We start from the raw sequence: 6,363 nt of genomic DNA, 5'->3' as shown, positions 1-6,363 counted from the left end.
TACGCTACAACATCAGAAGCCGCAAAAAGGAAGTTGTCAAGGAGGAGTCTTCAACATCAGAGAGTTCAAGCTCTGACTTAACCGATGAAGAAGAAGAGACAGGGTGTAGCTCCGAGGAGTCCAACTCAGAGGGTGAGGTGGAAGGAGTGGCCTTTGGTCTTTGTCTTGGTGCTGATCGGGATGAGTCAGGAAGGAACAAGGTGGTGGTGCAAGAAGATCCTGTAGAGACACTTCATGTGGAGGATGTGGAGCACATTAAACGACGCCAATGCAATGAAGAGCTTCTTGGTGATTCTCTATCAGGTAGTGAGAAGCTCCAGTACTTAGATATGCTAGATGATTTTCCATGTCTCTTTGCAACAAGCTATTCACAGGTTCGGCCAGTCTCTCTTGTGGAGCACAAGATTGAGTTGAAGCCAGAAAGCAAGCCAATTGTGCAACGCTTAAGGCGATTGGGGGTGATCCAAGCTGAGGCACTAAAGAAAGAGGTAACACAACTACTTGAGGTGGGATTTATCTTTCCTATTGATGATTCAGAATGGATATCTCCTGTAGTTGTCACACCAAATAAAGGAAATAAGTGGCGAGTTTGTGTGGATTTTCGTCCTTTGAATGCATGCACTAAGAGGGATCATTTTCCTTTGCCATTTCAAGATGAAATACTAGACCAAGTAGCAGGGCATGAGATGTATTCTGTATGTGATGGGTATTCTGGATACTTTCAAATTCGTATTCGGGAGGAAGATCAAAAGAAAACATCATTTGTCACACCTTGGGGAGTTTTTGCTTACAGAGTGATGCCTTTTGGGCTGACCAATGCACCAGCTACATTTCAAAGGTTCATGAGTCAAGTCCTGGAGCCTTACTTGGGAAAGTTCATACGAGTGTTTTTGGATGATTTTTGCATTCATTCTCGGCGCAAAGATCACATGGAGAAGTTAAAGATGGCCTTAGCTAGGATTGATGAAGCAAAAGGGTGTCTAAATCCTAGCAAGTGTCATTTGGCTCAAACAAAAGTAGTCTTGTTAGGGCATATTGTGTCTCAAGAAGGCCTGCAAATGGATCCTGACAAGGTTCAAGCAATCATGGCATTGCCAAAGTCCTGAGAGTGTCACTGGTGTTCGCAGAATTCTAGGAAAGAGCAAGTATTATCAACGCTTTTGTGATGATTTCACAGAGATAGTGCATCCCATGAACTTGTTGACAAGAAAAGGAGTTTCTTTCCAATGGGGTATGGAGCAACAAGAGTCTTTCAGCAACTTAAGGAGGCCATGAGTAAGGGCCCAATATTGAAGCCCCCTGATTGGTATCAAGACTTTTATGTAAATCCAAGTGTATCTTTGCATTCAGTTGGTGCGATATTGCTACAAAAAGGAGAGGCAGGTAGAATGCAACCCATCTATTATGCTAGCCGACAGCTTACAGATGTGGAAACAAGGTATGAAGAAATGGAGCAGCAAGCTCTCTCTTTGGTGTTTTCAGTCAGAAAGTTTCGCTCCTATTTATTACCTCGACCATTTTTCTTCCTTACCTCTCAGTCTGTATTAGCATATCTAGTTCGCAAGCCTAATCCTGGGGGGAGATTTGCAAAATGGTTGTCAGAGCTTCAAACTCTTTTGTCACTGAAAATACCACTAGGTCCACTATGGCAGATTTGCTCATAGGACGGGAGGATCTAGGAGAAGAAAAGAAATGTAAGGAGAACATTAAAGATGAAAGGGATACACCACCAACAGCTTTTGTTTTGTATTTTGATGGGGCTTTTAGTCCTTCATGCCAACAAGGAGCCGGGGGGATAGTCTTGATGAATCCTGAAGGTCAAGAGGTATGGGCAAGAGGACAAGAGCTTCCAGGTATCACAACTAACAATGCAGCTGAGTATAATGCTTTGATTCTTGGTTTGGAGGGTTGTCTTCAAAGTCAAGTTAAAGAATTGGAAGTAAGAGGAGATTCTCAGCTTATTATAAAGCAAATGCAAGGGCATTACAAGACAAGAAGTCCTCATTTGAAGGAGCTTAATCAAAAGGCTATGGCACTATGTAGTCAGTTTGATTTTTGCAAGTTTGTTCATATAAACGAAAAAGAAAATCAAAGGACATATGAGTTAGCTAAAGCCATTGTAGTGCCAGACCGGGGGGTGGTTTCTTGGGTAGACACTAGATGGCCAGAACTACAAGATAATCAGAAATATGTGGAAGAAGGCATGTTGCCTCAAGGGTTAACTCCACAACAGAAGCAGAGATTGGTTACTTTTGGCCACGCCTTCATAAGGATGTATATGAATGTCACAAATGGAACCTATCAACTTGAGGATGTTGATGGCATGGTGATACCCGGATGCACCAATGAGTATTGCCTTAAATTCTTCTATACTCGACCACCTTGAGGGCCAGCAGACCCTCTCTGTACTAGAGAGGATCTGCTGGGGGGGGAAAGATGTGATGCCAAAAATTGATATTTTTAACTTGGCATTGATATTGTTTTTCTCTATGTTTGATAAGAGTTTGAGTATCAAGTGATAGCCTAGCGGCTCTCACTTATTTCTATTTTCTATGATATTGTATGGGATTGAGAGGATGAGTGGAATGGCTCATTGTAAATACCATAGGTATGAATTATAAATACCTTGGTATGGGGTGAGAGTTATTTGTGTATGGGATATTATGAGTTTTTTAGAAGATAGAAAGAGTGAGTCATATAAAGAGGTGGGCTCATGTCCATGTGTTCCAATAATATAAGAGAGGCCACATGCCAAGCATGTGGAAGGCATGTGGAGGAGTGTGAAGTCAAGAGGAATCTTTCTAGAACTCCTATGTGGAATAAGGAGGATGTGGACATGTGGAAAAGAGAGGGTCCCTATGGGCTCCATGTGGGGAGACTCTTGACTTCCTCAATATTTTAAGAGTCTTGAGCATCTTTTGATGGGACACATGGCAAGAGTAGCCAAAAAGGACATGGATGGTGACATACGTGCTTATGTGATTGATGGGGAAAGGAATCTACAGGCAGCAATTGTAAATGGGTGAAGGAGGGTGACAAAATCTCTATAAAAGGAGCCCTCCTCTCCCTTGTTCATCAATCTCTTCCACCATTGGGCCTTATGTTGCTCTAGTTCTAGTCTCCCCAAGCCTCTTCCATGAGCCTTCTCTTCCTCTTGTAGATATTCTCTTATGTAGACTCTTGAGTCCTTCTCTCTCTAGTTTATTCTCTCTCTATGAGTAGTCTTGGAGCTTCCGCTCCCTCTTGTATGTATGAAACCTCTTCTTCTCCCTTGTGTTTGTAGTGTTGAGGTGGATTCTCACTCTATTTGTAATGAAGGTCACTTCAGGTTCTCTCTCTCTCTTGAGTGTCTCTTCCCTTTTCTTTCTTTCAAAGCCTTAAAAGTTCTTTCTATTCGGCTGCTCACTGTGCACACATGGTCCATTTGTTTTCCGAGCCACTATGCAAACTTCTTCCCCTCTTCTAGGCGAAATCTATGAGGGGTGGATCGTTGATGAAGGTGGAGTCTTGAGGGAGCATCCTGCTCAGGCGAAATTAGCCTGGGTGGAGGGTAGTTTTCATGACAGTTTGACCCCCTGTTAGTGTTTTGCTCATAACTTTCTGCTCGATAGTCCAATTGTAATGAAATTTATATCAGCGCGAAGCTCTCTTCAAGGCGCATGTTCCTATATAATCAGATCTTGAATCAGATACTGCTGCAAAAGGTTATGAGTCTCTGTGTTTGACGGTCTATTTTCATGACAGTTTTTACCCCCTTCCAGTAAACTGTCCATATCTCTTCAACCGTCTGTCTGTTTTCAATGAAACTTATATCAGCGCGAAGTCGTAGAGTGTTTTGAGCTAAGTGTAAAGGTGTCTATGAAGGAGGTGCAATGTTTCCTCGGAATCTACCCATCCGACCCAATCAGCCCCTTCAAACTCCTCGATATATATCAGTTCATGTCATGTTGAGCTGCAAGATCTTCTTTCAATAACGTATCGCTCTTCTTTTCGGCGCAGACCGGCTCGCTGAGATTATGGCCTCTGCTGATCCTTTCCTTCTCCCTATGCTTGATTACAACATCACTTGGGATGTACCATCTTCATTCTCATCTGAGGGAGGAAAGTATGGTGTGGTATCTTGGCATAAAAGTTTGTTTTCTAATGTCCCATTCTCAATGATAAATATCTTTGGCTGTCAGTTCGAAAGCAGCAGGAAGTGAAGAGGTGCATGAAGTTTATTACCCCCAACTTCATGTCATAGCACTATGGTAGAGCCAAAAGGAGGAACAACACACTATTCAAGAATCAAGATTTTGGATTTGTGTAAAGTCCAAATTCCAAAATGGACTTTAAAAAAGTCCAAAAACTACGATAACATTGGTAATTTCACTGTCCCCCATTGCCCTAATGATTTGATTCTATTTATTAAAATATTTATCTTTTATAAAATGTTTATCCTAATCTTTCATATGCTTATGAAACCTTTAACAACCTTGAAACGTTGATTTGAATGGATATTGGAATGTCAAGTTAGTTTTGATGCCTTGATTAGCTCTGTGTATGGTAGTAGTTCTTGAGATGCTCGTACATGTCAACAATGACTAATTGTTAGGCAAGCAACTTTTATAGAATATACTTTCATGCAACCAGGTCCCCACTGTTAGTGTAGTGGGTTAGAGTTTAGCCCTGCACACCACACTTATAATACCATGTAGTTTCCTTTAGGCTATTATAAAAACATTGTAGTTCTTTACAAGGACCATGTAGTTCCATGTGGTTCATTTTGCCATAGAGGCCTTTACAGGCCATGTGTGTCCATGTAAGTTCTTACAAGGACCAGTAGTTCCTTATGAGGACCATGTAGGTCCATCAAGCTCGTTAGAGGATCAATCCTAACTCTCAACATGTATCTACACATTGATGTATAGGATCCCTTTATAATGAGTGGCCATTGGTGCACATGATTTTTGTGGGAACACCAAACCAAAGGGGTCATTTCTATGTCCATTGATGTGGCTAAAAGATGGGTCGTGAAGGCAGAGAGGTATTCAAAGTTATGATGTATGCTAAAGATGTTAGGACTAAACAACTTGTATAGTGGTAGGTGAGCCATGTTGCTGCAATCAAATTTATGGGCAATTGCAGAGCAGTTTATTATTGTAGTTATAAGCACCATGTATGTCCTTATAAGGACATCTAGTTTTTTATAATGCCGTGTATGTCCTTATAATTAGATGTGGATCCTTATAAAACATGTAGTTTTGTACAAGGAAATGTAGGTTTTCTATGCCAACAACTACGCTTCATGGATACATTTTTATCAAGGTTTTCTATGCCAATTGTGTTGTCGCATTGTCTCATGCCTCATACCTTAGTTGAGGTATGTAGACGCCATATCTACTGTCACATATGCAACTCCTTTCACACGCACTTTCCACCTCATGTTCTTGATTCCTTGATCGACGTATATAGATTCCACCTCTAGCCCTTTTTGCACACATGTGCCACCTTGTGTGCCATATAGAACAACCAAATCACATTTCATACCTTTGTATGGAATGAATTGACGTGTTGTGTGGTCACCTAGCCCCATACCTTGATTGAGGTATTTTTTCCACCTAGGATGCCATAGTGGACATTTGAGCCTAGAGAAGCTACCATGTGTTGCCCTCTAATTCATTGAAATACCTCCATTGAGGTTCTACTACTCACTACTCATTCTTGCAATTCCTTTGCATTTGGAGTGTCCCATCTTACTCGATCAAGTGATGAACTATGGGCTTAGTTCACTAAATTACCATTGGGGTAACTTTGGAGTAGGATTAATAAAAGATTAAAAAATAGCGGTATGTAGAGCTTAGGTCCTAGTTTGGGACATCTAGGATGTTATGTCATGGAAAAGTGTTAGAGATTTTCAAGGGGCCACATGATGTGGCAAGACCCCACATACATCCATCTCGTGGATGAAGGGAATGGTTGCCACATGGCACCATTCCATTATTCTCTCTCGTGGCCTTGCCATGTATTACATAGACATTCACCCACCACCTCCCTCACTCTAGGCCAACCAGTTAGATGAGGGTATTGCATTTAGTGCATGTGTGGTGTATTTTGATTGGTGACACTGTGTCAGTGTGCCAAATAGATGGGGTTGAAGCCCTAGCTTCTATGAGAAGCCACTAGAAAGCCTCTCTACTCATCTCCACACCTTCTCGATTAGGATTTGCTATATTTGGGGCTCAATGTGTGTATTTGTAGTTCATTTGCTGCACATTTAGTTGTGTGCTTTCATTCTAGCTGGCATTTCCATTCCAATAATTCACATGTGTGCATCTATCCCTACCTGTGTGTGGATGGAACTATAGCCTAGCATGCCTTGGG

Source organism: Dipteris shenzhenensis, chromosome 25 (genome assembly GCF_047967505.1).
Source record: "Dipteris shenzhenensis isolate YYH24624 ecotype China chromosome 25, Dip_SZ_1.0, whole genome shotgun sequence".
Classification (NCBI taxonomy): Eukaryota; Viridiplantae; Streptophyta; class Polypodiopsida; order Gleicheniales; family Dipteridaceae; genus Dipteris; species Dipteris shenzhenensis.
Note: the sequence above shows the minus strand (reverse complement) of the source record.